At 52.7% G+C, this 10146-nt stretch overlaps 2 protein-coding genes across 4 annotated transcripts in view; one reads left to right on the top strand and one right to left on the bottom strand.

Moving 5' to 3' along the window:
• Positions 1-257, bottom strand: part of Carhsp1 (calcium regulated heat stable protein 1) — a 10694-nt gene extending 10437 nt beyond the window's left edge. The window contains exon 1 of the mRNA XM_015490733.2: positions 109-257. The gene's annotated coding sequence lies outside the window, so the exon portion shown is untranslated. The remainder of the gene's footprint in view (positions 1-108) is intronic.
• Positions 258-5237: 4980 nt separating this feature from the next.
• Litafd (LITAF domain containing) overlaps positions 5238-10146 on the top strand; it is a 15400-nt gene continuing 10491 nt past the window's right edge. The window contains exon 1 of one of the 3 annotated variants that reach the window (XM_048789185.1): positions 5238-5369. The gene's annotated coding sequence lies outside the window, so the exon portion shown is untranslated. The other 2 variants (XM_015490736.2, XM_015490737.1) reach the window with 2 other exon arrangements.

Genomic DNA, 10146 nt, shown 5'->3' with positions numbered 1-10146 from the left:
TGGCGGGAGCAGCACCAGCCGGGGGACGGCCGCGGCCCCGTCCCTGCGCTCCCGGGGCTCGGGCGGGGAGCCCCAGGCCCCTCGCGGGGTCCCGGAAAAGCCTCGTACCTGGCTGCGCGTTCCGCTGCGCCCGCGGCTGGGCTCCGACTGCGAGAACCAAGCGGGCCGGGGCGGGGCGGGGCGGGCGCCGAGGCCACGCCCCACGGGCTCCAGCCAATGGGCCGGGGCCAGGCCCGCGGCGCTGGACCTTTGTGTGGGCAGGGGAACGCCTGGACCGGACGCGGGGCTGGCCCACCCGGAGGGACCCGCCGTCCCCGCCCCGCTGCGCCGCGCCCGCGGTGGAACCCTGGCCCCGGGGAGTGGAGAGCCGCACCGTCGCCAGCCGCGCCAGCCTGTCCCCACCTGCCCGGGGCTCCCCGTCCAGATGAGCCGGCCCCGGGTTTTAGCAGAAAGGACGAGATAAGGAAAGACGAGACAAAAGGGAAACAAACTAGCAAAACACCGAGGGAGGAACCGAGAGAAATGAGCAGCCAAATCGGAAAACCGCGGGAGAGCAGTTGGTTCTCTCTCTCTCTCTCTCTCTCTCTCTCTCTCTCTCTCTCTCCCTCTTCCTCTCCCTCTCCCTCTCGTTTTTGTTTCTTTGTTTTTCTTTTTGTTTCCACTCCGTCCTTGAGTCCTCGATCTCAGGAGGCAAATGGTGTTGATCGTTTTGCAAGGTAGGAACCGAGGCTCTCGGAGGAGGTCACCTGCTGATGGTTGCGGCCCTTGAATGCGATCCCCGCCCCCAGGACCCGGGGGCGGGAGGGAGGAGAGGTATCCGGTGGCTCTCCTAAGCCACAGGCCCAGGAGTGGGGATGGCGCTGCAGTCCGCTGGAGATGCCATCCTGTGACCCCAGACTCCGCACCAGGCTGAGGCCCAGTGGTGGCAGACGCCCAGCAACAAAACCGACTGGGGGAGGCGCCCTCATGCCGCTGGCGGGAAAGGGAAATGGTAAAGCCACCGTGGAAAAGTCTAACGGACCTCGGACAATTACACCTAGAAGCACCCGACCTGCACACCCACTGCTAGGTATATGCCCAAGGAACCGAAAGTGTATGACCGCGCAAAAGCGGATATGTTCCCCGATATTTATAGCAACATTATTGCTAATAGCTAAGGAGTGGGGCTGGGCACGGTGGCGCACACCTGTAATCCCAGCAGCTCCGGAGGCTGAGACAGGAGGAGTTCAAAGCCAGCCTCAGCAAAAGCGAGGCCATAAGTAACTCAGTGAGCCCTGTCTCTAAATAAAATACAACATAGGGCTGGAGATGTGGCTCAGTGGTTGAGTGCCCCTGAGTTCAGTTCCCTCCCTGGTACACACAAAAAAGAAAAACGTTAGCTAAGGGTAGAGTACAGGGCTGGAGCTGTAACTCAGAGGTGCAAGGCCCAGGGTCAACCCGGATGTTCATCAGGTAATGAATGGATAAACAAATGATTGTGTATCTGTGCAATAGAAAATTATTTGATAATAAAAAGGAATGAGGACTGTCTCAAAATTTTAAAAAGGTTAGGGTTACTCAGTGGCAAAACACAGTGGCCACTGGGTTCATTCCCCAGGAACACCAATTATATATATATATATATATATATATGAAGTATTGATTCAAAATGAGTGAACCTTGAAAACATGCTAAATGGATGAAGGCAGACACAAAAAGACACATATCCCATCTGATTCAAATGTATGATATGTCAAGATCATTGTACTGTCACATGTAACTAATTAAAACAAATAAAAAATTAAAAAAGACACACATAGATTTCATTGATACAAATATCCTGAATAAGCAAGTCCATGAAGACAGAAAGTAGATTAGGAGGCCTGGATTTGGGGCTTAGTAGTGGAGTGCTTGCCTAGCATGCAGGGGCCCTGGGTTCCATCCCCAGCAATGCAAAAAAAAAAGCCAGGGGTGGGGGTGGGGGTGGGAGTGGGAAATAGGGGCTGAGAGCCAGCAGTACTGGGTAAGACAAATGCTCCACATTTGATCAAGCCATAGTTGCACAACTCTGTGATTGTACTAAAACCATTGAATTATACACTTTCCATGGGTGAACTGTAACTGAAAACAGCTATAAATCAGACAAGGGACCCCTGGGCAGGGGTGGGCAGTGACCATGGGATTCCAGTTTCTAGTAAGGTTCTGTCTCTCAATCTGGGGGCAGGGACACCCTGGGGTGGTTACTTTATGAAAATTCATCAGCCCAGGATAAATGATACATTTCGACACACTTTCATTTTTATTTTTAAAAATATTTTTTGGTACTAAGGATTGAACCCAGGGGTTCTTCACCACAGAACTACACCCCTAACCCCTCTTCAGTTTTTATTCTGAGACGGGGGCTCGCTAAGTTGTTTAAGGCCTTGCTAAATTGCTAAGGCTGGCCCTGAACTTGCAATCCTCCTGCCTCAGCCTCCTGAGATGCTGGGATTACAGATGCCATTGCACCTAGCAAAATATAAATTTTTCAAATACAGGTGAGTGCTAACAGGGCCCTCTCAGTGCCTACCGCATTCACCTAACCATAACCCTGACTCTATGGGTACCGTCCAGAATCTGGAGAGCAACCCCAGAGAAGATGCTGATCCCTGCTCCCCTTGAGGCTCTGTCAAGACTGCATCAAGACGCCTTGGTGTGCACCATTCCTCCCCAGCACTGCAGCAGGGTAGGAATGTCTGTCTGTCCTTCCACAGAATGCTTCAAAGTGAATGTGTTCTTGTCCCATTGTACAGATAAAGAAACTCAGGTCTGAGGGCTGGGGATGTGGCTCAAGCAATAGGGCGCTCGCCTAGCATGTGTGCGGCCTGGGTTCGATCCTCAGCACCGCATACAAAGATGTTGTGTCCGCCAATAACTAAAAAAATAAATAAATATTTAAAAAATTTTCTCTCTCTCTCTCTCTCTCTCTCTCTCTCTCTCTCTCCCCTCTCTTAAAAAAAAAAAAAAAAAACGAAAGAAAAGAAAGAAAGAAAGACACTCAGGTCTGCCTGCTGAGCTGCCCTGGGTGAACAGCCCTTCCTGGTCCATTGGCCTTTCTGAACCTAGGTTTCCTCATCTGTAAGACGATCAGATCATAGTGGGTGGTAAGGAGGTAAAAGCCGGTGGCCTTGGCTGGTCCCTGACACCCAGTAGGAGTTCAGCAAGCCTTGGATCCTTGGAATCCCTCTAGGGCAGTGGCCATCTAGAAATAAGAAGTGTCCACCCAGACTCCATCCCAGAGGGCAGGCACAGGGATGAGCACTGAGCAGGAAGTCTGTGCCTGTCAGGAAGTGTCACAGGGCCCTTCCAGGCAGGCAGCAGGCAACAGGCTCATCCTCACCCAACCCTCTCTTCCTGCCCTTTTCCCACTGGTTCATGGCGCACCACCACCTCCGGGGTGTGTTTGGGGGATGCAGGAAGTCCTGGAGGGTTGTCCCAGCCACTGGGGGGAGACTTGTGACTTGGAGAACAGCAGTGGGGGCAGACCGAAGATGGCCCCGCCCATGCTCCTCGCCCTACGCCCTACACTGTGTATTGGTGGCACTTAGAATAGTCCCAGTCTCAACTCCAGCTCCACCCACTGGACCCCGTGTGTACTCCGCCCTGTTCTAATGCTCAAGTGGAAATTCAGAAGATCCATGGATTTTAGGGGAGGCAAGAGCCCTATGTGCATGGATTGCTGAGAACCACACCAGGCCACTGTGTTGGACACCCTGCCCCCAAGAGAGCCACACCCACCTCCTAGGGGCTCTGTGAACACAGGGACCTTATTTCAAAATGTCAAAACAAAGTACCAGCAATATTTGATTTAATATTAACTTTTCCCTCGGGATGTTTATTTTTTTTAAACAGGCTGGGTTTTTTAAATTTTTTTTTTGAGAGAGAGAGAATTTTTCAATATTTATTTTTTAGTTTTCAGCGGACACAACATCTTTGTTTGTATGTGGTGCTGAGGATCGAACCCGGGCTGCATGCATGTCAGGCGAGCGCTACCGCTTGAGCCACATCCCCAGCCCAACAGGCTGGTTTTTTAGAGCACTTACTGAGTGGAAAGTACCCCTGTGCTTCCCACGTGTCCCGTACAGCCCCATCTCCAGAGCCTCCCTGCACCAACCTGGGACATGGATTCCAAGTGGTGAAACTTAAAATCACTCAAAGTCCAAGTTCACATCAGGGGGCCCCCCGTGGTGTTGCTGTTCTGTGGATTTGGACCAAGGCACGATGACACATCAAGGTGTCATACAGAGTCCCTGCCTTAAAACCCTCCTGTTTTGGTAGCAGCCTGAGGTCCAACGCTTGTCTTTGCCCTGGACAGTCTGTGATGGTTCAAGGCTTCCGTACAGTCCTGCAAACACAGGGCTACAGGACAGTGCCCCACAAGGGTCCTTGGTGACCCCTACCTTGTGCCCCCACCCCACACACATCTGCTCTCTGCCACTGCAGATGAGTTTGCTCTAAAGGGACTCCTTCCCTGCCTGCCCCATGTGTCTTCTCTCAGCACAATCATTTTGTGACTCACCCAGGATGGACAGTTTATCCCTTCTTCCTGCTGCGTGGGATCCCATTGGGACAGCAGCTCTGCTGGGCCTGGTTTGGGCTGCCCTGAGCCACCCACCCACTGCAGGTCTTTGTTGAATGCCTTCCCATTCCTCCTGGGGTGGGGTGGGGGGGTAAGAAGGGGAGTGGCACTGATCACACTTTGGGACGACAGAATGCATACGGATTTCACTTCCCCAGATCTTTGCTTTTCCATTTTTACTTTGCGTTACAATTGGGGCATTGCATTGTGGTTGTTTTTCGTTACTGGGGATTGAAGCCAGGGGTACTCCACCACTGAGCTACACTCCCAGCCCTTTTTACTGCAAGACAGGGGCCCATGTAGTCGCCCAGGTTGGCCTGGGGCTTGCGATCCTCCTGTCTCAGCCTCTGGGGTCGCTGAGATTAGAAGCCTGGGCCACCGTGCCCAACTGCACTGGATTCTTTAGATGGGTGTCTGAGGTCGTGTGTTTCGGTGGATTCCGATCTGGGATAGTGAAGGACCCATTGCCAAATGTGCCTCAGAGAAAGCGCATCTGGATCTCTTTGCGTTTCTGGCAGAGAACAGCTGAAGACACCACCCCCACAGTGGGCAGGAGGCGATGGGAATTAGCCCAGATCTGACCATTTTTTCAGGTTGTGGGGGGCCAGCACTGGGGTTTTCACCCTGTGGCACATTTTGCAGCGTTTCCTGTTTCTGACTCTTTGATCATTTTGAGAAGCCACTTGACATCATCTCCTGGGACTCGTTTGATGAGTGGGGTGCGGAGGGGAGTGTCCAGCCGTGTGGCCAGGAACACAGGCTCCTGGGACAGGTAGGTGGCAGATTGAGGAGCCATACTCTGTCCCGATGTACCTTCCACGGGGCATGTCCCCTCTTTGCACCTCAGTTTTTCATCTGTAAAATGGGGCAGCGTCAGGAGCCACCACAATAAGGTAGTGGTGCGGGCGAAACGCACGTATCCAGTGCAGAACGCCTCATGCCGCCCGGGACCCTCGCAGGTTTGCTTTGGCAACACTGTTGCTCACATTTTAGCTTGGCTCTGGGGACATCCACAGCTACCAGGTTCTGGGGCCCCTGCCCTGTGGGCAACTTGCACACACAGTCACGCTGCGAGCCGGGCGCGTCTTACTCCTGAAAGCCTCAACCGCGATTCTGCAGAGCTACTGTCCCCTTCTGCAGATGGGGAAGCGAGGATCAGATCGACTCACTCCGAGTCTCATAAGGCAAAGGCAATAACTGGTCGTACCAGGAGGTGAACCTGGGCCCAAGGGACGCACCAAAGCGCCACCTCACCGGCCATTTAGGATAAGGCTCACTCCCCCAGAGGCAGGGCTGCAGCCAGGCACCGGATCCCTGCGCCAGCACCTCTCCTCCCCTGGTCTCTGCTCCCTCAGGTCTCTCCCTCCCAGGTCTCTGCTCCCCCAGGTCTCTCCTCCCCTGGTCTCTGCTCCCCCAGGTCTCTGCTCCCCTGGTCTCTCCCTCCCAGGTCTCTCCTCCCCTGGTCTCTCCTCCCCTGGTCTCTGCTCCCCCAGGTCTCTGCTCCCCCAGGCCTCTCCTCCCCAGGTCTCTCCTCCCCCAGGTCTCTCCTCCCCCAGGTCTCCCTCCCTCAGTCTCCGCCCCCCACTCAGGCAGCCCCATCCCCCACTCCAGAGCAGGAGCAGGGGAGGGAAGCTCTGGGGGCAGCACACCCTACCTCTAGGCAGGAAAGGGGGGCTCCTCCCACTGCCTCTCTCCAGCCCTGCCCCTCGCATTGTGCAATAGTCACAGCTCATTCCTCTGGATTCCTCTTTCCTTATCATCTCACTGCTCGGCAGGAAGGAAAAAAGTATTCCCGTCTACTTTTCGCCTTAAACAGCTGCAGAGTCTTATGCTCAAAAAGAGAGCCTAGCCCAGAGAGGGTGAGTAGGGTGTCCAGAATGGCACAGCAGGAGAGGGACCAGGTGGGCCTCCCCGGAGCCCTGGCTGTCAACACTCCAAGCTCACTCCATTCCTGAGATGGCCTGCTCCCCTCCTGGCCTTTGTGACCCTGGTGAGGTATCATCCTTGGCTTTGCTATTATTAATCGCTAGCTCCCTGCAAGCCTGTGTGTGCCAGGCACTGTGCCAAGTACCTGGGAGACGGCTGTGAGTAAAACTGAGACCCCACCTGCCCAGAGGGGACACTTTAGGAACAGCAATGATCAGAAGCTAACTAAGCTGGAGCCTGGTGCTGAGTGCTCACCTGTCATCCCAGCGGTTCAGGAGGCTGAGGCAGGAGGATCGTGAGTTCAAGGCCAGCCTCAGCAATGGCAAGGCGCTGAGCAACTCGGGGAGACCCTGTCTCTAAATAAAATACAAAATAGGGCTGGGATGGGGCTCGGTGGTTGAGTGCCCCTGAGTTCAATCCCTGGTACCTCTGCCTATCCCCCCCTCCCCCCAAAAAAGAAAGAAACCAAATGAATGTGTGCCGTGAACTCCAGACAGGGAACTGTCGCCGTCCTCTAACCAGGGCTGGGGGCTGGGTCGTGTTTGCCTAGTGTGTGTCTGGCCCTGGGTTCAAACTCCAGCACCGTGAAAAACAAATACAACTTGAACCAGGCATAAGATAGAGGAGCCATCTCCGCAGTGAAAATGAGCTGCCAGATATTTGAGGGGACAGCATTGCAGATGACAGGAACAGCAGGTGCTGGCACTGAAGACCCATTTTCAGAGGAGAAAACTGAGGCTCAGGGAGGTGCCGAGATGCCTGCCTGGGGCTACCCTGCTGGAGTGGCGGGACTGTAACCAGCTCCCCCCAGCAGAAGGGCTACATTTTATCCACCAGGCAGTGAAAACCCCGTGACACTCTTGTAGCACAGGGGACTGGAGAACAAGGCCTAACCTGTTAAGCCTCATTTTGGAGGAGCAGAGGTTAAAAACAAACAAACAAACAAACAAACAAACAAAAAACCTCCCGGACTCCTGACCTGCAAAGACAGCTGATCCTCAGGAGGAGGCCTACTGGGGACCCCAAGTCCACCGGCCTCCCCAACCCAGGGCAAGAGTGCCCTGCTGGCCCCGAGGCTGAGGTCTAATTTGGCTTTGTCACAGCTGTGCTGTGTAACTTTGGGCTGGTGTCATGGTTTGTCTCGTGCCACCTCAATCCTTTCAGCCAGGCATGGCGGTGGCAGATGGGAAAATGGGTCCCCAGCACCAAGGCCAGACTGAGGGACCCAGCCAAGCCCAGAAGGTGGAAGAGAGACCGAGACACGGCAGCCTGGTGCTGTCCTCTGGTGGCCGGGTCTGGGATAGGCGGAGGCAGAGCACATTCCCGATGGCTCCCGACTCGTTCCCACTGGACTTCTCCCGCTCAGATTTGGCTGCGGAACCCCAGACCTCTGTCCAAGTGGGGATGGGGCAGTCCCTTTCAGAATCCCTCGTGGAGAAAGCAGTCCCCAACTCGCTCCTAAGATGTGCAACCTGAAGTCTGCAAGAACCCCAGGCGCTGAGCGTGATGTCCACGTCATTTCAGGTCAATGGGGCGGGCCGTAGTGGACAGAGCTTGCAGCTCGTCCACTCCTTGGTCCATCTGCTCATTTGTAGCTGTGTTGACCAGTCCCTCCCAGGCAAGTGGTCCCTGCCGCAGTCTGGTGGCCTAGCCCGAGCCAGTGACCCAGCCTGTGACCCAGGCAACCTTGGTCATAGAATCAAAACTGGGGCGTGACCCTGCGGATGGGAGGAGATTGTGTTGATCAAATACAATTTTTCCCACGAATATGACGATGCTGTTACAGCATTATTTAAATAAGTCTTCTCTGTGTGGATTTTGGTCAAATGGTTACATTGTTAGGTTCAATTCCTGTTATTTGTTTCCATTTTTAGAACTGCTTTTTTTTCTTTTAATTCTTCTTAGTCCCCTCCCAATTTTATTGTAAAAATATACAAAAGTACAGAAAAGTTCAAATAATTCTGCCTTGGTCAGTGTTCATAGGGTTGTCCCCTATATCCAAGGGGACTGGCTCCCAGGATTCCCCCAGGACACCAAAAAGCATCTGAGGATGCTCAAGTCCCTTATGGAAGATGGCACATTTGCATATAACCTAGGCAGTTCCCCCAAGTTTTGTTTATTTATTTACTGGTACCAAGGATGGAACCCAGGGGAGCTCAACCCACTGAGCCACATCCCTAGCTTTTTCTGTTTTGAACTTTGAGACAGGGTCTCCCTAAGTGGCTTAGGGCTCACTAAGTTGCTAAGCTTGTCCTTGAACTTACGATTCTCCTACCTCAGCCTCCTGAGTCACTTAAGGATGTGCTCCCACACCTGCCCCTCCAGCTTTACATCATCTCAAGATCACGTGTGTGTGTGTGTGTGTGTGTGTGTGTGTTACTAGGGACTGAACCCAGGCCCTCACACGTGCTAGGCAAACACTTTACCACTGAACTACATCCCTGTGCCCTAGATTATTTATAATAAGTATGCACTATACATACTATAAACGCTATGTAGGTAATTGTTACACTCTATGATTTAAGGAGTAATCACAGAAAAAAGTCTGAACACATGCAGTGCAGACCCTATTTTTTTTTATAATATGTCCATCCAAGGTTTGCTGATCCCCGTAATCTGATACAGAGCACCAACTATATTTGCTTTTGCACACACTTGCCCATCTCAGAAGCTATTCCCCTTCTTGTTGACCAATTTGAAAGTAAGTTGACACAGGGTTTATGTAATCCCAGCAACCCGAGAGGCTGAGGTAGGAGGATCCCAAATTTGAGGCCAGCTTCAGCAACTGAGACCCTCTGCAATTTAGCAAGGCCCTGCCCCCCAATAAAAATAAGTAAATAAAAAGGACTGGGGAAGTAGCTTAGTGATAAAGTGCTCCTGGGTTCAACCCCCAGTGCCAAACACAGTTAAAAAGTAAAAAAGAAGTTGTCCACGCCTGTAAGCTTTATTCTTAAACACTCGGTTTGCATATCATTAGAGTTCAGTATGTATTGACAGGTGTCTTTCAGATAAGATGTGCACACTCAATGAAATGCCTGAATCTTGTATCACACCATTCCCAGAATTTGGACAGAGCAGATGCCTGTGTGACTCCATCACCGTCACCCTCAGAGAGCCCCTCCACCCTTCCTAGCCCCCACTTCTGGCAGGGAGTTCCGATTTGTTCCACCATGCACATGAATTCTCACGGATGGGGTGCACTCCTGGACGGGGTGAAGCTTCCTTCACTCAGAATAATGTGTCCTTGACTTATCCAGGCTGTTGCTCTTAGAATTCTTATTTATTTATTTAAATTTTATTTATTTATTTAGTGGTGCTGGGGGTTAAACACAGGGCCCTGTGCATGCAAAGCCAGCACTCTACCAACTGAGCTACACCCCCAGCCCCTCTTTTTATTCTTACATATTAACCCAAATGCCTGAGGTACCCTTATCCATCCTCTTGTTTACAGACCCCAGCAATGATGATTCCAGTTTGGGGCTGTTCATCTACCTTTTTTGGGGGGGGGCGGGGGGACGTGGATGTGCCACTTCTCTGGCACACCTAGGACCTAGGAGCAGAGGCTGTGCAGCATGGGTAGATGTCTGTTTCTTTTCTTTTTTTTGGGGGGGGGGGGGCTGGGG

The sequence above is a fragment of the Marmota marmota genome, unplaced genomic scaffold (assembly GCF_001458135.2).
Source record: "Marmota marmota marmota unplaced genomic scaffold, marMar, whole genome shotgun sequence".
In the NCBI taxonomy this organism is placed as follows: Eukaryota; Metazoa; Chordata; class Mammalia; order Rodentia; family Sciuridae; genus Marmota; species Marmota marmota.
This window is presented reverse-complemented; position numbering and strand designations above follow the sequence as displayed.